Source organism: Panthera tigris, chromosome D3 (genome assembly GCF_018350195.1).
Source record: "Panthera tigris isolate Pti1 chromosome D3, P.tigris_Pti1_mat1.1, whole genome shotgun sequence".
Taxonomy (NCBI): domain Eukaryota; kingdom Metazoa; phylum Chordata; class Mammalia; order Carnivora; family Felidae; genus Panthera; species Panthera tigris.
In genome coordinates this window covers 65420516-65448411 of record NC_056671.1, presented here as the reverse complement: position 1 = coordinate 65448411, position 27896 = coordinate 65420516, and the positions used below count along the sequence as shown (strand labels likewise).

Below are 27896 nucleotides of genomic sequence, written 5' to 3'. Positions count from 1 at the left end.
ATAGCTTACTGAGTGTTGGTCAGTACTGATCACTTCTTTCCTCTTCACAAGTCTTGTTAAAACTTGAGAAATCAAATGATGATGATGAGTCTGGCTGTATCTTTGGTGCTTCAGCCTGATCAGCCCAACTGCGACCAGTTGCATATTCCTAACTATTCTCCTACCTAATTGTTAAGCCACGGATCTGAGGCTTGCACGCCGAGGGATCCTCTGATCACTTCTAATATAGTACTTCAAAGCCATCATTAAAAAGGAAATGCATTTTTCCCCCCAGAATTAAAACAAGAAGGAAAGCTAGCTGAACAGGGACTTGGGGTAAATCCACCTTTCCAAGTGATAAAACAACTTCTGAAATGTCTTTCTCTTTCTCACCCCAGTCTCATTTAAATTTTCCTACAGCTTTGATCAGATCAATATTCTACTTAAAACCTGAAATGACTCTCTAATCACCCAAATGAATGTCCAAGAATCTTAGCATGACACTTCAAATCTAGCCTGAAAATACTTCCCAGTCAGTCGTATGTCTACCCACAACTCATGGATGTGAACCTGGAGCCCAACAAATATTGACCAGCCTCAGAGCACACCAAACACTTCTGTGCCTCTTGCTTTCACTCCTGCCATCTTTTCTCCCTGAAATGCTCTCTTTCCAATCACCAGCCCTCCATACCTCTTTAGAATCTAGAAGTTTGAACACCACAAAGTACAGGAACCCTCTCATGACAATACCAATGACTATTGTCATCTCTGGGCTTTTATGCTACTTTCTTACAAGAAGTTGGTTTCTCACTCAACAGTGCAGCTGCTACCTAGGGTCTGTACGTATTTTATCTGCTCTTTAAGCTGGTAAGGCCCTAGAGGATGGGAATCAGATTTCATTCCTTGCCATTTCCCCCACCGCACCTAGCAGTATCTTTGGCATTTACAAGAACTTAATTCATTGATGCATGAATGAATTACTGTGCTCCCACTATTGCTCTGTGTCTTTTCCAACTCAACTTACTGCCTGCCCCAAGTACACATTTATTTCCAAGGGGGAACTGCAAAAAAGACAAGAGCAGGGATCTGATATGGGATGGGCAGTGCCATTTCCCTGAATAACTTGACTCAAAATCTGCCCACTTAGCTACTTTTCATCTCCAAATCCAATCAGTTAACTTCATTTAATTGGACTGACTGCAGGTTTTAGAAGGTGGTAAAGTACATGGCTACGCTAAAGGTAAAATTGGGTGGGGATTTTTAAAATGTTCTTTCCTCCTTCAATCCCTTCTTTAAAAACACTATTCTTTACTGATTTTTAAAAATGCTTCCATTTGAGATTTAATACTTAGTTTTTTTTTAATGTAACTATTCTTGGGAGAGGCCACACTTAAGGTGTGAAGATTATTATTAATGGGATAACCGTGACAGATGACCTGTAAGAAATATGACTCTAGGACTAGGAAAGTGCAAGAAGAAGGCGTAAGAGAAAGGGTCACTGAAAATGGTAAGTGTTAAAGTCCCCAAGAAAACAACAATTTGGTGAATTTGCTGAAGTTTGTTCTCATCCCTACTAGAATTTTACGTGGCAACTTTTCATGGATCAGAAAACCTCTCTGCTGATGAATAACAACAATCCTGACACTTTTTTTTAACCCCCCCATCCCCCAACCCCCCCATGCTCTAACATAATTGCCTGTGACAGAGCACCAGCTGTATCCCTGTGATGTAATTATTTTCTTTCTGGGGTCCATCCTGTGGGCTCATGTACCTACACATGAACGCCGGTGTGGGTGTGCATACACGTGCATGCTGTGTAGGCACAGAGACAGCTCACTGGTCCTTTACACCCCATTCATTTTCCCTCCTAATATGCTACATCAGAAGCACATTGAAATTTCTGGATGTGTAGTAAAACATGAATTTATGGAAAATAAATTAACCTAGTAAAATCCATTCAAATGATCAAATGTCCTGTAAAGGTAATTTGAGAAGAAAAAAAAAACTACTGGTTTTGATGGCAGTTTAAAATATCTTTTATTTCTCATAAATAATAGGCTAGTTAAAATGCCCATTTTACTTATATCATGGTAATGAGTTCTATGTGCCTTTCTCAAATCCTCATTCTTCTCTCGTTAAGCCTCCTCAGTAATAATAATGACAATAACAATAATAACAATGGTCATATACAACAAAGAGTAAAGATCATTCGAAAGTTTTCTTCCTCCAAAGAGGAATTTTTGAATGGCTGCACTCTGTGTCTTGAATGCATTATGGTTAATTTCAGATTCCGAGGATGATTAACTCTGACTGGTGGAATAAAAGGCCACGACCAATTATTATTCAGAAAAATCCTGCTGTTTAGCCAAAGAGCGTACAGTGCAATCCAGTCCTTGATGTTCCTGTGATAAATGCTCACATGACAAGGTTATTTGGTGTAGAGCAGCCAGAGTGGTTGCTATGGCAACCTGTTCACAATGCTCATAAATCTGAGGTGTAGTTATCCTTGCTGTGTATGCAAAAAAAAAAAAAAAAAATAAGGAAAGAAAAAGGAAACCTACAAAGCCAACTCAAGCGGTTTAATTTACAATGCTGCCTCAAAAAAAGAAAAAAATGGGCAAATGAATTCTAAGATAATAGACCTCTCCATATTATATTCTTTCACAATACGGGCACTTAGGACTCAAACGCTCTCTTCAAAGCCAAAAAGACTTTTAAGATAATCATTATGGTAGAGAATATAGGTCATCATTAGCACCAGGAGTGACAAAAATAAAAGAGGTGGTTAGAAATTCGAGTTTGCAGGCATCAATTGTTTTCCCTTGGCACAGTTAGCAATGCAAACAGCTGTTGACAGCGCATCAGGACAGGTACATTCAACGGGGAACAAATGGCTTTTTTAGTCGCTGCTTCCCAGAAATGATGGGCTGTAAGTCTAAGAGGCCAAAGGTCAAGCAGACAATGATGAAATATCCCCCACAGACCCAGTGTCAGGTGGTTCGATGTTAAGATCACTCTGATATGGTCTCTCGGCCTCGATTTCAGCTCTACTCAAGCCCCATTAGAAATAAGGGCAGACTATTAAACCAGCAGGTTGCAAGGGTTTCTCATCTTGGGTATAAGCTCCCTGGCCACCTGGCTCTTTGACCCCCTGTGGCTTATTTCAACCATTATCAGTTTTCTAAATAAAAATTGGGGAAGAGTTGAACCCTTTGAAGTGGCAATTTTTTTAACACTCAGGAATGTGAGAGCCATTGGCTCTGAAGTTACCTAGAATGACAGAGAAGTCTAGTATGTTAATGGTCTAATTTAAATTAAGACTAATATTTGACTTATGCCATCTAACAGTGGAGATGGCTCAATTAGAGAGCTTTGACGGGCACGTTCAGTATGTGATCAAGACTCAGCATACTCACATATTGCAGCGTTCCGAGGAGTCCAACAAACCACACATTTGCTTGGACAACACTGTAAGCACTCAGTCGTAGAAAATTGGAGAGAATGATGACAGAAACACACCTGCTGCCCTTGGGCCTTAATTCTGAGCCACAGCTTAAGTCTTTCCACTAGTCTGTGATAAAGGATACCTACAGGATATGGGACTTCTAAAGCTACCCAGTAGGCCAAGGAGGATCCTGATCAACATATTTGGTAGCCAAATAGCTGGTTTACTCACTTGGTCAGCAAATACATACCCAATTTATCAAAGTTTGCTCCACCTATTCTTTTAAGAATGCCTAAAAATATGTCATTTGAGATCATCTTTTTGGTTTAAGATGTATCTTCTCCTTTTAAAAAGCAGACACCCTTGTGATCTGAGAAGAGGTTAGAAATGTAGGCTTGTGTGCAAGGTAGCCAGGCAGACTTTAGTACAAAGAAGCTGAGCAGACTGTTTGCAGAGAACAAGTGAACACACTGGGCATTCAGGATGGGAAGAACCATAGACGGAGAAAAAGGATGACTGAAGATTTACAAAGATAATCTTGTTTCCAATGCCATGAGACCCTTGAGGATAGGCACTATATTTTCCAATTATTGTATCTTCAATGCCCAGCACTGTGCAAGGCACGTGGAAAGGTCCACTGGATCTTTGAAGAACTGATGCAATTATGTAAGTATGTGGAGGATAAACTTTCCTCTGGAAAAGTAAATTGCTCATGTGTCCAAATGTTATAATGCACTCCTCATTATAGACATGGATGGATCAGTAGGAAGAGAGAAAAGAGTGATGAAAGAAAGACAGAAGAAGGAATTTCCTTCCTCTTAAATTGTTGGGTTCTCTTCGAAGATTCCTCTGTCCACAGACATTTATTCTAGGATTCCAAAAAACTTGGAAAGCTCTGTGCCATTGTTTATTATTTAACCAGGGCCACTTTCCAACTAGTGGCATAGAGGGTTGGACTACATGCACTGTGCCTCAACTCAGGCCTACAATGCTGCATGCTGAGTGCTGGGCCTGGAGGGGCACATTCCTCCATTGGCCAGGCCAGAACTCATCCACCACCTACATGACAATAAATGTGGCTTTGCCTAGGCTGACTTGCTGCATTTGCAATGAATTAGAAATTATGCAGATGTACCCTTATTCTCACAATACTCCATACCAAAAAGTATTTGTGCTCCTGTTTGATAATATGGACTCTCTTTAACTGAGAAGCTTTTAAAAATGTGTATTTATTTTTGAGAGAGAGAGTGTGAGTGGGGATGGGGCAGAGAGGGGGTGGGTACAGAGAGCCCAAAGCAGGCTCTGCATTGACAGCAGTGAACCTGATATGGGGCTCAAACTCATGAACTGAACCATGAGATAATGGCCTAAGCCGAAGCTGGACACTCGCTCAACCAACTGGGCCACCCAGGGGCCATGAACTGTGCACGTTTTTAAATGTCAGGTGCAGATCTCTGTGTTTCACATATAGACCTATGCATGATCTTCTCTCTTACCAAACTCTGTGGGATACCTATAGAGTTTTTTATGCATGTAAAATTACATGTATGATCTCATTTGTTCCTCATAAAACAATCAGGAAATAGGTACTATTATTACCTTATAAAGAGATGAGAAAACTATTGCTTAGGCATCAGGTTAAATACCTTGGCCAAAGTCACACTGCTAGTATGAGAAGAAAGAGACTGGAATCAAGAACGGTTGCTCCAGAACCCTACATATTAACTACTATGGCTCAGCACTGGCAGAAACAGGGAAAGTCTGATTACTTGCTTAATGACAAAGTTGACGAAAAAGCAACCATGTTTTAGAAAGCACTGGAATTCTGAATCTCAAATGTTCCCATTACCTTAAAGTTCTGGTTGCTCCTTTTTCATAAGCAAAGAGAGGAAAGAATGCCTTACTGGAAGTCAGGGACTTAGATCTGAGTCCAGATGAGGAAAAGAGGAAAAGGAAAGGAAGCTGAAGAATGCTGGCACAGTATGGTTGTTTGACTATATTTTAACTCAGGCATGTACGTGATGCAACCACCTTCAGTAGCCTTCTTACCACATTGCAACACAATTCTGTAAACAATTCTACAATTCAACAAGCTAAGCAAAGAGACCCTATTGGCAGAAAAACCTTCTTTTTCTGGGAGCAGAAATAGTAAACTTTTTTGTTGCTAAAGAGAGGAGATTCTCAACAAAATTGCCTAATAAAACTTTGCAACACTCTTTCTCCAGATAACATTAGATAACATAAGCTACTGTGTATAATGATCTTTGAATACATGGGCTTTAGCTCTCCCCCTGGACCATTGGCTCCTTTAAATGGGCACATGGTTCCATTTATCTTTATCCTCTTCCTAATGATCGATAAAAGGCACTTCAGAAAAACAGTAACAACAACAAAACTGACAAGCTGAAGATAGAATGCCAGAGTTCTGCCTTTTCTTTAAAAAAATCAGAAAATGTGGCGATACTAGTCCCAAATTTTTGCATGGAGTTGAGTAGCACCCTCGCTAGATAGGTCTTATCACAGTTCTACCTGACTACTCTGCTTATCTAGCAGCCATGTGAACAGCTGAATTTAAGGACACCACAAAAAATAAGTGAGAAACAGAAGGGCAAGGCCTCCTGGTTCAGACACCTCATAGTATTCTACCATCTTGGGGTTGGCCATTCTGGTTATCCTGGCCATGATCAGCACCTGTGCACCCTTTGACTTTTGTCCCACTTGGATGTGCTTTATCTTCTTTGTACACCCAGAGATTTGGTGTCTTCATGGTAGGGAATTTAAGGGGACTGAGGACAAGCAAATAATTCTTTGGGGATGGGATTCTGGGCTTATCCTCAAGCTCAAATCTGGTGATTATATCAAATCAAGTTATTATAAAAGTAGGTATGTGAACTCCTGCCCATGAGGGTAGTCTCCACTCTGAGCTGAGAATACAGGTCAAGGTGCTAAAATCAAAGATTGCATTTAAAAGTATGCATTAGAGGGCCTGACACCTTTCTGTTTTCTCTTTTTAGTTCTAGTTACTGCTAATTTACCCATTATCAGGTCAAAGAGTTATGCAAAATAAAAGCTTAGAACATGATGACAAAAATACCTGTGGGATGTACATTTATTTCCCAGGATAAAACATTGTTCCATATGGGAAAAATCCCCCCGATATTTTGATTTGCCAAACCTCCTAGCAAAGCTGTCACTCTAGGGATAAGACTGTGGCCTTACTCTACAATCTTCATTCAGCTGTTCAGCAGTTTGTGCCAGGTGGTGCTTAAGGCAGGAGATGCAATGGCGAACAACAAAAATACCTGGCCCTCGCTTTCAGGGGCACACACTCTATTTGGAAAGACGGATACTAATCAAATAAGTGCCAGGATGAAGAAGAAAGGAGTCCTATGGGAGGCTACAGATCTAGTCTTGGTTGGGACTGTATGTGTGCAGGGAGGGGAGCATGTCTCCAGGGAGAGCTTTCTTGAAAAACTGGCCTGGGGTGCCTAGGTGGCTCAGTCAGTTGAGCGTCGACTTCAGCTCGGGTCATGATCTCACAGCTCCTGAGTTCAAGCCCTGCGTCGGGGTCTGTGCTGACAGCTTGGGGCCTAGAGCCTGTTTCGGATACTGTGTCTCCCTCTCTCTGCCCCTAAGCCACTCGCATTCTGTCTCTGTCTCTCTCAAGAATAAATAAACATTAAAAAAAAATTAAAAAAAAACCAACAAACCTGGCCTTTGCGGGGGGTGAGAGAGGGCAGCCCATGATATCTGTTCTTGTGCCTTACATAGAGTAAATGCTGTGGAGCCTTGCACCAGGGGATCCCAGCCAGGTCACCATGCTCATTGGTCTTTGTCTCTCAGTTCAAGCATCTTATCCTCAGGGCAATCTTTATTAACATGTACCCTCCCCCTTACACTGAGTCCCCCTCAGCAGTCTTCCCATATCTCCCAATCAGCCCATAACATTGTGGCAAATGTAAGATGAAGACCTGTCATCTCTACTAACCAGGACCTAGTGCAGCTTGGGTGAATGCTTGCTGCAGAGTGGACAGATGATCTCCGAGAGAACAGAGATGACATGATTTGCATTGTGGGTGTGGGGAACTGAATCTGTGTTATGGGGAGACTCAAACTTGACTTACACCAAGATAAAGCATCTTTGGCTGGATCAGAGCTCTTAACACAATGACATTTGGTTTTGAAGCCTGACTATTTTGTTTCTTAAGACTCAGCTGACTGTTTTTCATTTATCCTAATAAAGCATGAATGCTCATTTAAATTAACAACTTTGGGTGAGATTAACAGGTTAAATAGAAAAGTACTGCATAAATTTGCTAATTATATTCCTCTATAGTCAGTGTCTCTTACTTAAGTAAATGACACAGGTGTGTGTGTGTGTGTGTGTGTGTGTGTGTGTGTGTGTGTGTATAATCAACTCTCAGTATTTGAGGGAGTTATGTTCTAGAAAGTTGCTTCTAATACTGATTTAGTGAATACTGAGTCATTTCTCCTATGGGAAATACAGGGTTAGGTTCCTGAGAGCCTTTGGTCACATTTTTGCCAACCAACCAATATATAACCTTGTTTTATGTGTGTTTCTGTTTAAAGATACCTTATATAATATATATTGTTAATTCACTAACATTTAAGTCATGGCCAGCAGCATGATATCTCTCATGAAAATATATCATATATACCATAACTATATATATATAATTCATACCTGAATGAAGCTTATCTAACACATATATTTTCTCTGTAAGGCACACCACAGCCTTTTTGAACTTTAGGAATACTAGACAGGACCTCAGCACTGTGCTGCAGGCCATTTTAAACAAGAAAATCACAAATTAAAAGCACAAAAATGCAAAAAAATGTGTGACATTAAATAAACCACAAAAAGACACTTGTTTGTTGTATGACAGCTGAAACAAAAAGGAAGAATGGCTTCCTGTTCAACTTAGCTGAGAATGTGTGAGTCAGACAACTCAAAGTTTTCACCATTCTGCACAGGTCCTTGAATGACTTTGAAAACACTATGAGTATTGATTTGGGGATTACAAATAAATTTTAGCATGCAGATGAATTTTCAATATGAAATCTGCAAAGAGGGATCCAATATCTATAAAAAGATATATATATATATATATATATATATATATATATATATATATAAAATTATATTCTTCTGCACATTATCTGGCATACAGTAAATGTCCAATAAACATTTTTTGAATGAATTAATTAATAAGATTTGCTATTTAATACAGTAAAAATTAAACATTTTGGTTAAGAGAAGGCATTCTTGGTTGACAGTTTGCTTTTTCATTTTGACTGCTTTAAAAATATTGCCCTACTCTCTCCTGCCTTGTTTGGGAAGAAGATCTTGTTGAGATGATCCTTTCTGGTATCTGTTACTGCATGCTGACCTCAGAGCCCTCAGAGCAGTGTTGGTTAAGAGAGAATTCATATGCTTTATATGAGGTATGTAATAAAGTATATTTAGTAATAAAGTGCTATTGAACATAATTTAATCCTAGGATAATGTGCCTCATAGGTTCCTATAAAGATCATCCCAAACAACCTCACCATGAAAGTTTATAAAATTCACTTAAAGTTAAATAACTTCTCTAGAATATACTGCTCGTGTGGATTTGGGGAGTGGGGATTTGAAGTACAAACAATTATTTACTTAATACTTTTGCTTCTTCATTTCCATCTAGGAAAAGTCCTGAAAATGTTCTTTGGAAAAAAGGGGTGGGTGGAAAGAAAGTTTGTCTTGAAGCTCAGTGGGTCAGGTTTACTTTGAAAGAGGCAATACCACCATATAAAACTTTAGAATTTTCTTTCTGTTTCATTTCACTACTTTAGTCATAAAAGGGTTTAATAATTGTTTGTTGAGGGAAGCCTAGGTGGCTCAGTTGGTTGGGTGTCCAACTCTTGATCTTGGAACAGGTCATGGTCTCATGGTTCATGGAATTGAGCCCCATGTCAGGCTTCTGTGCTGACAGCATGAAGCCTGCTTGGGATTTTTGCTCTCCCTCTCTCTCTCTGCCCCTCCCCACCATCACAAATAAATAAATAAACTTAAAAAATAATAGTTTGTTGAGTAAAGAATCATAGGTACCAAAAGGCTTGATGATAAATAGTCTACTCTATATTCAGAAAAATAAAAAGTCAAGAATGAGCATTAAGGTAGGAGGAGAAGAAGCAGAGAAAAGCTGAAAGATGAGGGAGTAGCCACAGGCCCTGCCATCACTCCCATAACCAGTTGTCAGTGGCCCTGGTAATGATGATAAAAACAAAAACAGTAGCTCACATACATATTACAGTTTTCAGTCCTCATATAAAATATCTCATTTAGTCCTTATAACGACTTCTTGCAGTTGATCATTTCAAGAGTGAGGGGCAGAGAACCAGATGCATTTGTTGACTTCTGGAATCTCACCTCTGGTAGCAGAGTGGAAGTGGAACCTGTGAATCCAAGTCAGTGCTCTTCCACCTGCCCGTGGAGGGCTGTAACTGGAGGGGTTGGAGCTTTGAGCCACATGTTTGGGGAGCAGAAGTCAACAGATACTTCAATGGTTGAGTAACTGAACCACTCCCAGAATCCATTTGGTTAAATTCATAGACTCTCAGAGCGTTGGTTAAATAAAATAAATCTTAGGGATAATGTTGTACATCTCTATTTTTCAGATTAGGAAACCAGTCCTAGAGGGGTAAAGTGAATTACACAGTCATAGAACTAGTTGGTAGTAAAGCCTCATGCCTCCAAATTCTGGGTCTTCTTCTGCCTGCCTTATGCTATTTCTACTTTCACTGCACTTTTTCTTCCCCACTGCCAACAGCTGCACAATTTTGAATTTTCCTGATGGAGTTTCAAATACATGGTGTGGGGAAATCCTCTCTGTGGTTCACAGATAAGAACTGTAGACTTCCCCACTGTATTAATTAATGGCCTCATTAATCCACATTTAACTGTTCAATTAAATGTTTAATGTAACGCTTAGAGGTGCCATCAATTACCATGTACGAAGCAACTCTTGGAGATCCTAGCCTGGAAGCTGCTATGTACATGTGCAAAATTACTGTCATTCGGACACACCATGTTATCTCATAGAGCTCTATTCAGGGAAGGTGCGTTACAGCTCTGGTTTAACTCAGGGTGGATTAAATCAGTGCGTTAGAGAAGAATGGAATTAAATGCTTTGCTGTAATGACTCACATCCTCACAAGTACCACTCATTAATTGTAGGTGCTACATGACATGAATGTGCTAGGGGATGGCAAATATAATATTTTGAATGCTTTCCTTTCCCAGAATTACCCCCAGAGAGGGAGAGAGAAATGATCTCAGTGGTGGTTACTGAAAACATATGCCAGCTTGATTTCCCCAGCAATGATATGAACAGTGAAGACTAAAGCATTTGCGCCTTCGTTCGAAGAAAGGCAGCTCAATTTTCACCAAATGTACTTCAGCCTGACCTAGGTAATAATTAAGCAAGCAACGTGGGGAGGTTCATAACTGCAATTGCTTATTATGTGAGCGAAAATGGTAAGATTTGTTTCTGTGGCAGAGTTCCTCTACGTAGGCTCACAGATTAGAGCTTGCAGTTGCCCCTTTGCAAAGCCGCCAGATGTATGTGACGTGTTGTTTGAATGGACAGTGGTGCTGTATATCAGCGCTAGGTCTATGTCTTGCACTAGCTGAAAGAATACAGGATTTTAGAAGTTTGGATCAGGCAATTAACTCTTGTTGTGGGTGAGTGCAAACATTTTGCCTAGTAACTAGTGGTTTAGGTATTGAGGAGACTCAGCTTTTATGAGAAGAGTCTTTGGAGTGAAAGGTGAGAATAACTGGTACCTGGCTCCTCACAGTCTGCTTCTTTGAAGCCTCATGTATCATGAATTTCCTTCCAAGGTTCTGGGTGGGTCTGCTCAGTGTCAGGACAGGAGGAGATGGGGGTTGGTGTGCGGTGGGAGGAAGAGGCAGGTCCAAACCAGGCAGAGTCCAACAGCAAGGCTCAGCATCCAGAAAAAAACTCTTGCTAGAGATAGCATTCAAAGCACCTCTTCTGAATGGACAACTGAGTTAAAATTATGAGGTGGATTCAAATGAAAGGAAAGACATTCAGGAATGAGTCTGAGTTAGGCATGAATGGGGGACCATGAGGTAGAGCCATACATGGTCAAACCTGGTCAAAATCTTTGCAGGCAAGGAGGCTTCCATCTGGGTGTTGGGTGGAGTCAGGGGAGTACAGTGGAAGATGAGGAACTTCTAGAATGAAAAGACCCTAACAGTGGGGATGGAAAAGAAGTGGAGAGGCAAGAAAAGTGGATTTTAGAGAACTATTGCTATGTGTTATAATTTGGACCTCAAAGATACCAGCACAGATTAGATATTTTTAATTGGCTTTGGCCATTAAATTTTATTTTTTGAATATGACACTGTCCTGAAACAGAACCATACGGTACTAAGGGTTTATTAGGTTATATTTTCCTCCATGTGGAAGAATTAGATGGGATAAGTCCTGATACTGACTGCTATTTCAGCAATAAGCACTCTCTGATTTCTTTTTATCTATCTATCTATCTATCTATCTATCTATCTATCTATCTATAAATGTTTATTCATTTGAGAGAGAGAGAGAGAGAGAGAGAGAGAGAGAGAGAGCACGAACATGAGCAGGGGAGGGGCAGAGAGAGCGGGAGAGAGGCGGACAGAGGATCCAAAGTGGGCTCTGTGCTGATAGCAGCAAGCCCAATGTAGAGCTCGAACTCACAAACACTGGTTTCGTGACCTGAGCCGAAGTCGGTGTTTAACCGACTGAGCCACTCAGGTGCCCCTCTCTGATTTCTTATTGAGGTATACAGGAATTTCTGGATGCCCTGGATTCATCTGGACTCTTCTACTTCAACTCTTTGCTACTTGTATCTCTCCCGGCTTTAGCTTGCTGATGTGTTCTGCTCACTGATGTCCTTCTCCCTACACCTTTTGCATCTCAGAGCTCCAGAGCTGTTTCAACTGTTTTTCTGCCTTTTTTTTCTTGGAACTGTTCCTGCACATCCTCAGATTGCTCTTCTGCCCTGGGGGATATTCTGCAACTTTCCAGACACTTCCATAAAGTGACCTGAGGGCTTATCAGGTAAGTAAGCACACTGTTACCATGGAGTGACAAAATGCCAACCGGAAGAGACATAGATTTTCTGGTCTAAGGTTTTGCAAATTATATGCTAGAGGGCCCTGGAAGTCCTGCACGGAAGTGTCTTGAAGGCTTCTCAGGACAGTGCTGGTGGAAATGAGAATGAGGCTGAGTGGGAAGTCCTCTTCAGCCTCAACCATTACAGCCATGTTTTGTTTTGTTTTTTGTTTTTTGTTTTGGTTTATGTATTGGGTTTCTGTGCAAGATTTTGTTCCACTGCTATGAAAATAAGACTGACAAACCCTAATCCATTTGTACTCTTTCTACATGCATAGAAACCAAGGTAAAAATCTAAAGAAATGAATGACCTTACCAAGGAGGCTCAGTTCATCAGTGGCCAGACCAGATAGAAACTTCAGCTTTGGTCTTCTTTCCACTGTACCAGTGGTGGCCACCTGGCTGATCACAGAGACACCTGGAGTCTCTCCTGGGGAGATTCATTCACTAGAAATAGGGGGTATAGTCTGATAACATGTAATCATAAGTTTCCCAGGAGATTCAGACAGATTTGGGAATTACTGCATCATTCCCACTGTCCACCAAGCTTCCCATTCCAGTAAGTATGAAGCACTACAAGGGAGACATCTCCCATTTATGGGAAGAAGGAGGAAAGGGAGGGAACTCAGGAGTTGGCCAAATTCTCTGAGCTCCCAAGACCATAAACTTTCTTACACATCTATGTACTGCACCAGCTTCTGATTCATAGATTAGAATCTAGCCTTATTATTACATAATGCAAAATTAATAATATCATAACACACTTGGCTAATTAATCATGTGTGTATCAGGCATTGCGCTAGATAGTAAGATATACAGATAACAGTGTCATATCTAATGGAGGGAGACAGACAAGTTAATGGACACATATAATTCCAGATTTGGATAGAAAGCAATAAGAGCCCAGATAATGTGAGAACCTCCCAAACTTGGAGGAAGTGAGGGTGTCTTGATGCCTGAACTCAGCCAACCAGATAAAGGAAGGGTCTTTCTAGGCAGCATGAACAGTATGAGCAAAGACACATGTGTATGGTAGGGCTACAGGTAGGCAGAAAACTGCAAAAAACTTAGCATGTACAGAGAGGGGAAGAGGGGCTGGTGTCAAAGTGAGAAGTTCTGAGCTTGGAGGAGTGGATTTAGCTGGATCATGGAAATCTGTACCAGCCTTCACCCTCTGGATGTAGGGAAGCTACTAAAGCATTGTAAGCAGAGGAATTTGGCAATCAAATTTGATTCATATAAAGTATCCACCCATCCATCCATCCATCCATCCATCCATCCATCTCTGACTGTTTCAAAGGAGGATACAAAGGAGGACAGATAAACCATAGTCCTTACCCAGCATGCAGGGTGAATAATGCTGAGGCCGTGAACTAGGTTATGGAGTGTCCAGTAAGTTCCTGCCTGCTCCTGTGCCCAGGGTGCACCCCTGGCACAGACTCTCTGGTCAGCTCACATGAGAAGGAGTGAGCAGCAATGCAGAGAGCTCAGGAATAACCCATTTTAAGGGTTTGAGAGACAACACTATATCCATGGCCCAAAGTTATGGAACACTAATGTCACTTCCAAGCAATTATTACCATTACTAGCTTAAAAGTTAAAAAAAAAAGATTCTGTGATAAACTTAATTTATTATCCTTAGAATTCTATGATAGAATTAATTATTATTATCCAGTTATAGACTGAATTCTGTCTCCCACCCCATTTTTATGTTGAAGCCCTAACCCCTAATGACTATATTTGGAGATAGGGCCTTTAAAGAGGTAATTAAAGTTAAATAAGGTCATAATGTTGGGGAACTAATCTGATAGGAAGAGGAAAAAACAACAGAGCAAGAGCTTTCTGTGCAACATAAGGGAAAGGCCACGTGAAGACATAGTGAGAAGGTGGCTGTCTGTAAGCCAAGGAGAGAGGCCTCACAGAAACCGAATCAGCTAGCACCCTGAACTTGGACTTCCAGACATTAGAACTGTGAGAAAAAAAGTGTCTGTTGTTTACACCATCTAGTCTGTGATATTTTTTATGGCAGCCCTAGGATATTAATACAACCTGTTAAGGAATACTGAAGTGTCTTATTCATAACAAGAATTTTTTAGAAGCTAGGAGCTGAAGGAAGATCCATCCTAAAAGTGTATGCAGGGGTGGTGAAGCCCCAGATGCCATCCTATCAATGGTTCACACCTATGACAGGAAATTAAATTCTACTTGAGATTAGTTAAATCCTATTACATCTCCACTGTTCTAGATTTATGCAAGAGGTCTGGGTTCTGGTCTCAGGACAGCCACCAAATAGTCTGCAAGCTCCTCTCAAGGATTCAGATTCCTTGTTTGTAAAATGAGGATGTTGGGCAGGGGCAGGTTGCGGGGAGTGGCTGAATTCTAATGATACCCTTAGACAACCAAGGGACAATGATTTTATTATTCTTTTCCTCCTGGCCTCCTAGATAGATATTTCAATATTGACAAGATCTACTGGGACATTCACCAGCTAAACACACCAATGGTATAACAATCTAGAAGTGGCCCACTTGCAATAAACCTGATTGAGGAAAGAAATGGACAATTAATTTCAGGCAAACAATAAAAATGTGTGAAAATTAAAGATGTAGAGAAACTAATAATGACAGCGATGAGGGCTGGCTCTGCCTTTATTAGTGTCTTTTGTGTTCTTTTATGAAACGTCTATTATCGGAGAACTGGCTGATTATTCTCTCATAATTACTTCATACAGAATAATTAAATAAAATGCAGACGATAATCTTTTATAGACATTTACAAAGAGAAACATTTTTATGGGAAGAAAGGAAAGGAGGGGGTGTTAGGTAAGAAAGCTAGAATGTGATTCCTCATTCTTGGGTTTTCATGGGGGTTCCTTTGCCAGCTCCTGGCTCTCTGCTAAGACCTCCAAAGGGACTGTAGGCCTCTGTCATAGGTGTTGAGGGCCTAGATCATCACTTCTTTGACTAGAGGGGGATTTGGCTCCCTGGTAGGTAAGGATGTATGGACAGATTTTTTAAAGCAACTCTTGATCCAAATATTCACCTGCTAAACTTTATTCTCTTATATACATCTAGGGATGTCAAGGCAGTTACGATGACAGGCTTTGAAGCTAGAGAGGGCCAGATTCAATTCCCTCTTCTTGAAACTATACCTTGGGGATCATTACTGACACTTCCCTCTTCCTCACCCATCACATCTAATCTATCACCAGTAGCCTTAGGGAGTCTGTCTCCAAAATATCCCCTAAGTCTTCTACTGTTATGTCTACTGCCACCACCCTAGGCAAACATCTCTCTCTTGGACCACTGCAACAACCTGCATATACCTATCTCTCCTAAAAGTCTTGCCCCTATATAATTATTTCTCCATTAAACAACCAGTGTGATCTTTGAAAAATATAAGTCAGATTAGGTCACTCCTGTAATTTAAAACCCTGTAGGGACTTCTGTGGCACTTATATGGAAATGTACCAAATCCTTTTGCTGAATTACACAGGCTGGCCTGGTGTGGGCTCATCTGGTTTCTCTGCCCTTGACTTTTTTTCCCCTAGGTAACTCCTACACATTTTTCACATTCTTTAATGAGGACAAGGATTTTCATTTGTTTTGGTCACCTAGCATTGTGCTTACCTTCATTAAGCCAGTATTTTTGAAGGGGTGGGTGGGTTAATAAAGTAAATACATTAAAATACTTATGATATTATATAATAATAAGTGATTGGGAAAAACTAAAGCAAGAATGATGGATAAACTATGGCTAGGTCTGGTGTCAGAGGTCGCCATTTTATATAGGGTAGAAGGGAAGGCCCACGAAGATGAAATTTGAGTAAAGATGTGTAGGAGGCAGGGAGTGAGTCTTGCCATTGAGAAGTCTTCAAAGCAGCAACACCCTAGTCGGTTTGAGCACATCCAGCACCCAGATCTCAGTTTCCAGCTGCCATCACCCACTAAAAAGAACAGGCATCATCCACTAAAAAGAATGGCTGACTCCAGGGCTGTGGCAGGGAAAGTATAATTCAATGAAGGGCTCAACGAATGACATAACTAGATGAAAAGGACTCAGGAGCCAGATTGAAAGAACTCCTGTTGGCCAAATCTAGGACAAAGCTGAATGTCAAAACAAACAATGATTGGAATGGATTATGACCCATTGAATGAAGTAGAAATCCATGAGTCAATGTTGATATTCATAAATGAATACAAGCATGGGGTGAAATTAAAGCTCTTTGTTACAGGAGAATGTCAACTAATAAATGTAGAAGGAATGAAGGAATTAGGAAATCACCTTTTGTCAATCACAGTAACAGGCAAGAAAGAAACAACAGAGGAGGCTAAAAATAGTGGATGAAATGGGACCATGAAAGAGATCGTTACATTACCTCAAAATATCTACACAAAAAAATATTTATTAAGTACAAAAGGGAAAAATAATTTCATAGTGGGGAAACCTGGAACATGCCGTCTTAATTAGGTTACTACAGTACCAACACGACTGGGACAAACTGACACTGCATGCCACCTGAGGGGTGCCAACATGCAGAACAGCATTGATCCTGTGGTTTCCTGCCCAGAATGCATCACATGGGTCAAATCATGAGGAAGGATGCAACCAACCCCAGTTAAGGGACATTCCACAAAACAACTGCCTTGTAATGTTCAAAAAGGTAAAGAGCATGACACTTGAGAACAAACTAAAAGACTGTTCCAGATGGAGGGAAGCTAGAGAGATGTGACTACTGGGTGCAACTCAGCATTCTTTTGCCATAAAGGACATCATCGGAGCTTGACTGACATGATTGGCTTGATGTGTAGCCTGATTGGCATCTCTGGATGAAAAGTATATAAAACCTCCTTGTACTATTCTCACAATATTTTTGGTGAGTTTGTTTCAAATAATATGACATTAAAAACATTTACCCTAAACTTCCATACTTCAGATACTGCTAGGTGACAAGCTTCTTGCAGCATAAAATGCAATTGACTGATGCGGCCATGAATGGAGACAAGACAGTCAACTGCCTCAGGTCTGTAGGACCTTTGGGGCCACAGCTGATTGGTGAGTAAGAGGAGGAAGAAAAGAATGGAGAGGATGTTGACGAAGTGGTTTTGTCCCTTGGCTCTTACCCTTCGCATTTGCAAATTCCTCTGCAGGAGTAGTAGCATAATCAGACCCCTTTTAACTCTAAATGTAAGCTCACCAGTTGTCTTCCTGTGTGGTTGGGAGTGTGTGGGTGGCAGCAAATAGAAGAAAAATCTGAAAAAGTAGAAAAAAATAGATGCAAATGGAAAAAGAAGTTCCATCATAATATATATTCTTCTCCTCCCCTACAGCCCTATCAAACAGAATAATGAAAGGAAAATAAAAAACAAAAATCAGCCACCAGCAGGGAACCTCCCAAGTTCTTTAGTGCCCAAAAAACAACAGAAGCCAAGGAAGTGGCATTTCACCCACATGGACTTCTTGACGATGGACCTCAGCTGGGTCTCCCACGTCTGGGATATTTATGAGGCTCTGGGAAGGTGTTCAGAACTGGAGATAAACTCTAAACTCCACCACTCAGAGAAGTGTGATGGCTTCAAAGCCTGTGGGTCGGCCAGCTCCTCCTCTGCTGGTTCAGGTGCTCACAACTTGGGCAGCAGATCCCCCACAGGGGACCTCACCCCGGCTCTGGCATTGCCTCTACTGCTTAAAGCCGAAGGTTCTCCTTAGCCTCTGGAGCTCTAGTTTGCTTTGCCAATTTTAGCACAGAGGGCAAGAGCATAAACTCAGAAGCCAGGCTGGGTTCAAATCCTGACTCCAGCCCTTACTGGCTGTGTGAACAGAGGTAGGTTTCTGGACCTCTTTCGGCCTCAGGGTTCTCATCTCAAAATTTAGAGCATTAATAAGACCTACTTCTTGAAATTATTATGAGGATCGAATGAGATGGAACTTAGTCTAATAAGTGAGCATCTATGCTATTTTTTGGCTCTTTAAATATACTTTTTATTGTGGTAAAATATACATAACACAGAATTTAACCATTTTAGAATGTGTAGCTCTGTGGCATTAAGTATGCACACATTGTTGTACCATCTGTCCATCTCCAGAACTTCATTAACCTCAACTGAAACTCTGTCCCCACTCAACAACAACTCCCCACTCCCTGCTCCACTCAGCCCCTCTCAACCGCCATTCTGCTTTCTGTTTCAGTAAGTTTGACTACTCCTATAAATTTCTGTAAGTGGAGCTGTACAGTCTTTGTCCTTTTGTGTCTGGCTTAGTTCACATAGCATAATGTCTTCAGGTTTGTCCATGTTATAACATGTGTCAGAATTTCATTCCTTTTTAAGGCTGAATAATATTCCACAATATATATAGAAAACATTTTGTTTATCTGATCATCTATCAACAAACATGTGGGTTGCTTCCAGCTTTTGGTAAATAATACTGCTACGAACACTGGTACAGAAATCTTTGTTCAAGTTCCTGCTTTCACTTCTTTTGAGCACACTATTGTTTTATAGTAATGTCTGCCCACCCAATCCCTGCTGCTTCATGATAAGAATCTGGCCTGATGCTCAAGACAGCTTGGAAGTGGCATGGTCATTTGCTTTCCCTCAAGAACCTTGGCCTTCATTATCTGATGTTGGTCAAAAGTAAACATCCAGGCTTGATGTCAGCCATACACTCAATGCAAAGAAATCGGAAGAAGAAAGGTTGATGGGGAGGGCTTTGGACTCTGAAGAATTCCTTTAGAATCCTGGTGTGTTATCTTAAAACTCTATGGGCCTTGCCTTATTCACTTAATCTCTATGAGCCTCAGTTTTCCTATATGTAAAATGAATTCTGTACATAGAATATCTACTTATTTTTGTGTGTGAAAACTAACAGAAGTTATATATGTAAGCTCCTGGCACATAGTAGGTCCTCATTGAATGCTACTTCCTAAATCCCCCACGAGGATTCATGTCACAAGTAATATCGACTAGCAGGTGATTTATTTGTATCATTATCATCATAACCATCATTACTGCTAATTCTTGAGGGTCTACATGGAACAGGCACTGGAGTATTTTTTCTTTACATAGATTAATTTATTCAATTCTGTAAATATTTCTTTAAAGAGGTAAGTCCTATGGTTATCTCTAATTTACAACTGTGATAACTATGGCTCAGAGGGATTCATTAATTTGTGCAAGGTAGTAAGTGATAGAGCCTGGATTCAAACTAGGCAGGTCAACTCCTGAGCTGTGTTCTTTACCTTCCTACTCCACTGCCCCACTAACTAACTTCAAAAATAAAAATGATAACAAAATAAAATGAATAACGGAAAGTAAAATAAAACAGGAGAAATTCTCACAGTTTGTTGAATGAACATGTATCTGAGTAAATAACTGACCTTAAGGGTATAGGTTAATGAACCACTATAAAGATGGAGAAAAGTCTCTAGTAGGGTTCCACAGGACTCTTCCCTTGACATGATCAGCAGTTTTATTTTATATGAAGTCATAGAAGGAACAATTATACAATCATGTGGATCTGGGAGGGCCAGCTACTAAGATGTCAAAAAGTTCTCTATAGAGATAGATGCAGAACAAACAACATAAATTTTAATAAAAAATATGCAAGGCTAACCTCAGGTAAAAAACAAAACAAAACAAAACTGCACAACTGGAATGTAGATGAAATGACTTGCCAGAAGTTAAATGAGAAAAGATTAAGAATGACTTATTTGGCCAGAAATGCTTCATGCTCTAGTTATGGGATATAGTTGCCAAACATCTAATGTTCCCTGAGGCCTTTCAATTAGTGGTACAGTATCCGGATGAGGAAAATGGGCAAAGGACTTAAATATCCATTTCTCCATAAAAGATCTAGAATGACCATCAGGTGTATGAAAAGATGCTCAACATCAGTAAACATTAGGGAAATGCAAATGAAAACCAAAATGAGATAGGACTTCACAACTGCTAAGATGACCAATATAAAAAAAATAGATAACATTTTAAAAGTAATTTCTACTTTGACAGTTTGTGATTCTAAATTTAAAATAACTAAAACACTGTGAGTTGAAAAGGATACTACAAACCTCACATATATTTACGGCGAAGCCTGAGGACTTGATTCAGTGTCTCTTAACTTTCAATTTATACACCATTCTAAGAGCATGATTCTTTTACTTCCAATATCTTAAGAAATTATATGAAATCAAGCAAAGTAAAGTAGCAACTTACATCAGTGGAAAGTGACTCCTGACAGCCTGGTATGCAACAGAACAATGAGAAGAAGTAGGCACAGAAATTTTCAATTCAATGTCATTTGTCCTCGTATAATACTTTGAGCAATGAAAGTATCATTGCAGCACAGCAAAGCATTTAATGTGCATAATATTTCTGGTTTCATTAACAAGGCAAATGATAAAAGGCTGACTTGCCTTAAGTAGGCAGACTTGAATGAATTAAGATCATCTGGGAGGGGCCCCTGGGTGGCTCAGTCGGTTAAGTGCCAGACTCTTGATTTCAGCTCAGGTCATGATCTCATGGTTTGAGGGTTGGAGCCCTGCATCTGGCTCCATGCTGAAGGTGCAGAGTCTGCTTGGGATTCTGTCTCCCTCTCTCTCTGCCCCTCCCCTGCTTGCTCTCTCTCTCTCTCTCTCTCAAAATAAACAAATAAACAAACAATAAGAAAAAACTTTAAGACCATCTGAGGTACAGGGTTAAGGATGGGCTAAGAGCCTGGAGCCTTTTAGACCTGAGAGTGGATCCCACCTCTGTCACTTACTAATGGTGAGAACTTGGGTCCCATTTTCTCTTCTGTACAATAGGGATTATGATACCACAGAGAGCTTTGGGGTCAGAATTCAGCAGGATTATAATGCTTATAAGGTACACTGTCTAGAGCAAGAACTCAGTGAGTACTGGCTGCTGCTCTGGTATGGAGAACTGGCAGAAAAAATGGTAGTGTTGTCCATCCAGCCTGCAAATCAGGCCAGAGTTATGCCAGAAAGGGTGGGGAAGAGAGTCAGCCTTATGTTCCCTCAGTCAACCTGGAGAAGGTGAAGTCAGAGTGGATGAACCAGGTCTACTCCTAGTGACTCTCGAGGGCTTCAAGATCCCTCCCACCCTCGTGGGCTATCCAACCTTCAAAAGCTTCTGAGTATTGTCTTGTTTCAGACCTTGGCTTTCCATGATGCACAGGGACAAACTATTGTCACAACCTTTTCTGTAGAAAAAGATGAACTGATGCGTGCTTCCCTGTTAAAGCAGCAAGCGATGTGCCATGTCTCCCAGGAGTGCATACATTTTATAAATTTTTGCAGCAGAGGACAAGGTTTCAATTAAGGGAGTGACTCAAATACCAGCAAAATTTTAGGCATGGGTTGGCAGAAGGGAGCAAGGCATTTTCAGGAGTTTGGGTCTTCCTGGACCCTTTTGAGTTATTTCAAAAATAGGTTAAGATCATATGCATACAAAATTGATCTAAAATGTATCAACTTATAAAACTGATACTAACTGATACTATCACATAGGTACAAGAGGAAACATTGAGAGAGGAGAGGCTTTGCAGTCAAAGTGGGGTTTTTTTGTAGAAAGAATGCTAGTGGAGCCCATGAAGAAAAATCTTTCATGCTCTATCTTCACCAAGAATTTACTGCTTTCTTGCAAAGAAAATAAGTTGGTTCACATTATTAGAAAGCAAATGTGCTCTTAAAAAGAAAATAAATTTAATCCCAAAATTTTAAATATTGAACCTTCTAATTGTCTACACATTTTTATTACAAAGTGAGATAGAAAAATTATACACATACATATTTGCATATACATATGTTCAAAGGTTCAGATACAAAGTCTACTGTCACACAAAATGATACCTTATTTCAGTATTTTAGATAAGGGAATTTTTTATGTAAGCATGTTATGTGCCAGTTAAAGCAAATAGTGTATACAATAGCCATTTTAGTAGAAGATCTTTTAAAAATTTGTTATTCTACTCTGGCCCATTTTAAGCAGAGCGATTAAATGTATTCTGACATTTTATGGTGAACTCCAGGTCAACACTATGCACACTGATTACCATGCTGTGCTGTGAAGAAACGGTGCTTTCATTGGCCCCAGTAATACCTGGGGCCAGTCATCTGTGTTTTTTCAATCTCCTCCCTAAACATTTAGCAATGAGAATGCATACACATCAAATAAAATTAAAGTCTTAGATACAAAGTGAAAAACCAGCATATTATAGATGAAAAGCATGTGTGTGTGGAGAGGGAGAGGTTGCTGGTGACAGTGTGTCCTGAAGGGGCCAAATGGCCTTGGGTGGCTGTGCTCATTGTGGTTAAGCACAGTGAAGATTTGGGGATTTGGAACCTGCTTTCACTTCTTTCTGTGTGTCCAGGACAATGTATTTACACTCTGATGCTGCCTACCTCATCTGTAAAATGGGCACAGCAATACTGACTGCCTCCCCCTGGTTATCGTGAGCATTCAGTGAACAGTATGGAAGGTCCTCAGCTCAGTGCCTGGCCCCATTGGCCATTCGTGACAGGTGGCAATTATTATCATTTTCCCCCCTGACCAGCCCAGCCAAAATCACATCCCTATTCACACTCACCTCCTAACTCCCTTCCCATTCTCTATACACCCTATTTTATTTGTGCATCTTTTAAAATTACCTGTCTTGGATAATAAAATGTAGGCTCCTTTAGGGTAGGGTTTTCTTTGTTCACTAAGTGCCTGGTGTTTAGCAGGTATAAAGGGAACATTTGTTTAAAAAATTTTTTTTAACATTGATTTACTATTGAGAGACAGAGAGAGACAGAGCATGAGCATGGGAGGGGCAGAGAGAGAGGGAGACACAGAATCCGAAGCAGACTCCAGGCTCTGAGCTGTCAGCACAGAGCCCAACATGGGGCTGGAACCTACGGACTGTGAGATCATGACACCTAACCGACTGAGCCACCCAGGCACCCCAGGAATGTTTGTTTAATAATGAATGAATACAATGGGGCACCTGGGTGGCTCAGTCGGTTAAGCATTCTTCTTCAGCTCAGGTCATGATATTGCGGATCGTGGGTTCAAGCCCCGCGTCGGGCTCTGTGGTGACAGCTCAGAGCCTGGAGCCTGTTTCAGATTGTGTCTCCCTCTCTCTCTGCCCCTCCCTCACTCACGCTCTGTCTGTCTCTCTCTCAAAAATAAACATTAAAAATTTTTTTCGTAATGAATGAATTCGCTGATGAGGGTGTGGGGCAGATAGCACAATGGACACAAGGTGGACAGCCATTCCCACTGTGAAACTTAGTGGACTGCAAAACCACTTACTCCATCCTGACTCTCCCATTCTCAGAGCCCCACAAGCTAACGAGGCAGAGATGAGGTACTGCCTGAGGTTGTTCAAGGCTTGCCTCACAAAGCCCAGTGACAGGATGGCACATAGAACACAGGAAGCAGGGCAGATATATGTCTCTCTTTAGCACTATCTGGACATGCCAGGGTCTGCGCCAGAACTCAGCTCTCTCCCAGTGCTCACATCACCCTTATCCTACAGCCTGGGATGTAGGGAGAATAAGGGGCCACCCATGCTCTGCAGCTCCAGGACCTATGGAAAGGCCCTTTTCCTCCTCTCAAATTCTCTCCAAATGCCCTTGGGGCTTTTGCATGCTACAAAGATGTTTTAACTTAAAGTGTGGATATCTGTCAAAATGCAAAGATCTTTAAGCAGGGTCAACGTTTTTCCTCCTTAGAGTGTGAAATCTAATCTATAGATCTTTTGGAATGGGGATGAGCATGGGACACTCAGCTCAGGAAACAGGAGAGAAAGAAGGAGAGAACCATTAGGTGAGGTATCCAAACTTTATCAGTTTTCTTATTTTGCTTAAGACCTGCCTAACCCTCTGGCACCTATAAGAAAAATATCCTCAAATACAAAGCAACTTCAGTTCTATAGCTGAGTAACTGTTTGAGAAACATTTTGTAGCAGAACTCTAGAATGTCACAGTTTTGCAATGCTGACCTGTTAGCTTAATCCAAGGAAGACAGAATGCTGGTTGAAGTTGATTTGGGACTCTGAGAGTAACTACAAGAACAGTGCATTTTATCCCGGAAAATTGGTCAGATCTTCAATATGAGGAATGGTATGAATGAAGAATAAGACAGTTTTTTGGAAAAGCTTAGTTTGGCCACTGGGTTGACCATTACTTTTGGAGAAAATTCATGGTTCAAAAATCATGAACATGGAAACTGTAGCCCATATTTATGAAAAAGAAAGTTTATAAAGCATCAAACCAATATCAAAATTTAGTCAGAAAACAAGTTGCAAGCCTGTCCTGAAGTTAGCACACATTCTGTACCATTACTCAAGCTATACGCTTCAATAGCTGCCTATTAACTGGTTGGAAAGATGATCTTTATCACCAGCAAATGGCTTCAGGTTCGCCAGCTTCCTCTCTATACAAAGCTTCACACTTGTGTCATATATTTTAAGAAGATTTCTATTAAAACAATTTGAAATCAAAAGATTTTCTCTCTCAAATGGTTAACTCTTGTGCTTATCCATGCCAGATTACTGTGTGTCTATTTATATGCACATATTTTTATATATGAATATTTATTTGTGTCTTAATTATTTATTCAATATTTAAAAAAATTCCATGAGATGCTTCTAGCACATCAGCATGCCTTCTTTGAAGGAGCCAACCCACATTTGGAGGTAGAAGAATCCCTTGGCTTTACAGTCCTATCATATCACGCACAAACATATACCTATGTGCACCTGTGGCCTTTATGCTCCCTCTATATTTATGGATTGCAGTGGAGGATTTGTGATCTGTACCTCTTCTCCATGCAAGTGCTGAGATACTCTTCTTTTCTAGCTAGCATGTGGAATCAGAAACATGGGTGGAATTCCTATCTTTTTCATGATCTCTTGGGGAGTAAAGGAGGATGGTGGAGATGAAGGGTTAGCGGTTATGTATCTGAATATATACGAATGATCAACTCCAGGTACTGCTGGCCTTGGGGCATTGAAGGGAAATGCCAGAGTGGCCCCAGCTGCTGGGAAGGAAAGGAAGGAGCTCTCAAATAATTCAACAGCTCTTGTTGTTAAGAGCTAAGAAGTGAAACTCTTCTCCATCTGTGATAAAGTAAGGCCTTATTTCAGGTTCATGATTTCTTTAAGATATGAACAAGGTGACTGGGGACTCTTCCTTCTCTGAGCATTCCCAGACTGTACACTGCCTTTAAAAATCAGGTCAAGAATGACCTCCTTCCCATATAGCCTGACCTTTCAAGGGATCAATCTATTTTTCAGTCTCTCCTATGGACACAGTATATACCAGCTCTTATGCCTTTTTTACAAGTAGCTGTGGACTGTCTTTCAGCTATGTTATGTGTAAGTGCTATTTCATGTGTGAATCAGTTTTCTGAGGCCAAATAATCCCTTTAAGTTACTAACTGCCATAATAATTCATACAACTTTTTACATGTAAAGACACACAGTGTGAATAAGAGGGGAACAGAATTGTGACCAGTACCACCCCTTTGGACTTGCCCTGAGGATATCTGAAATTTCTACAAGCAGTCATTAAGAGACTTTTGATCTAAGGCATTGATCTTTACTGGGAAAGATAACATAAATGTGAACAACTACACTCATTCAGTTATTCACTCAAAGATTTCCGCTGTGCATTTACCGTGTATAAGGCACGCTGCTGGGTAAATAAGAGGGGCAGTGCAAAATGGAATGGGATATTGCCTTTGCTTTCCAGAAATGTAGTACCCACTACTCATTCTCACCAATAGCCAGTTCTCCTCACCTTGGGGGTGAGGAGGCACGTGGTAGGGTTGTATTTACTGCCTCCCTGCGTTGGGGACAGGGTATATGATCAGTTTGCCTATGAGCTGTGGCAAGAAGTCATGGGTTCTACTTTCAACATTTAAGTGCTGGTGTGAGACCCTCCCAGTACTCGTCTTCATGCATGGTGACCAGGAAAGTGTGAGATGGTGGTTGAGTCTGGCCCCTGAGTGACTGCCACGAGCAGAGCCCCCCAGACGATGGACAAGCAACGTGAGAGAGTGAGTGTTTAAAACCTTTGAGACTGGGAGTCATTTGATGCTGCAGCATAGCCTGGCCTATTTTGACTAAAATAGGCAGCTCATCCTTATAAGACAGAAACAGGACGTGGGCACACACAACTATAATATAAGGAAGAAAGCTGTAAAGGAGATACAGCAAAATTCTTATAGAGCGATTCCTTAATGTGTAGAGTGTACGGGAAAATCCAATGGAAGAAGTGGCAACTGGGCTAGGCCCAGTTTAGAGAAAAACTGTAATTTAGATACGAGCATTCCACAAACAGTTTGAGCCCAGGTCTGGAGGGAGAGAGAGTTAACATTCATAGAATGTTCATAGAGAATAATTCAGATTGAATCACAATTCTATTACTACTAACAAGCTGCTATTTATTGCATGTGCTCATCCTGTGCCTGGTTATATGCCAAGTGGTTTGCATACATTACCATCAACCTTCACAGTGTCCCTGAAAGGTAAGTACTGTCATCATTCCATTTCTACAGTTGAGGAAACCGAGGTTTCAGGGAGGGTCAAGTAACATGCTGGAGGTCCCACAGCCAGTTGATATCGCTGCAAAAACTCAAATCCCAGCCAGAGTCCATGCTGACAACCACAGTGATGTTCTGCTTCTGAAAGCAGGCCCCTTGAATGGAGGGGGACTCTAGGATTACATGTTAGCAAGACTCTGTTTAACTGTTAATGTAGCTGTGCACACTGCCACTCAGCAAGAAGTGAGTCTTTTTGGGATGGGACCCCAGGAGGTGAGCTATGATGGAAGAAGGGGAGAAGCCAGGTATGGAGGCGATGCTTGGGTCCATTAGGGGGTGCTGTGGGCCTTCAGACCACAAGGTTGCGGTTGGCCCTGGTTTTTTAAGACCCTCCTGGGCTCTTTGATTTGTAGAGGACACTGCAGGAAACAGCTCCAACTCCAGGTGTCATGAAAACTGAGTTCTTTGTCACCAATCCTCACTCTACCTTGTCTTCTCTTCAGTTTTAATATGATCTCCCCTCCCATCTATGAAATTTCCACAAGACCTTTGACCCTTCAGTTTGGGTTTTAAAAGCCAGCCAGAAGTAGCTTCCAGCTGCAATTTTTGAACCCACTCCAGCTAGGCAGATGTAATTTCTCATCTGGTCCTCCTCATTTACCCCAGAATAACTCACCACCATCACTTGCACCTCCACCATTTGGCATATGTTCTTTTCTCTGCTGATTTGAGTCATCTTTTGTCAGTGCAGCTCTCAAC

At 40.9% G+C, this 27896-nt stretch overlaps 1 protein-coding gene across 10 annotated transcripts in view; it reads right to left on the bottom strand.

Moving 5' to 3' along the window:
* Positions 1 to 27896, bottom strand: part of SLC14A2 (solute carrier family 14 member 2) — a 424168-nt gene that overhangs the window by 243197 nt on the left and 153075 nt on the right. The window contains exon 1 of one of the 10 annotated variants that reach the window (XM_015536869.2): positions 17730 to 17764. The exons of the other annotated variants lie outside the window; for them this stretch is intronic. The gene's annotated coding sequence lies outside the window, so the exon portion shown is untranslated. Of the gene's footprint in view, positions 1 to 17729; positions 17765 to 27896 lie in introns of those variants that run through there. 10 annotated transcript variants of the gene reach the window in all.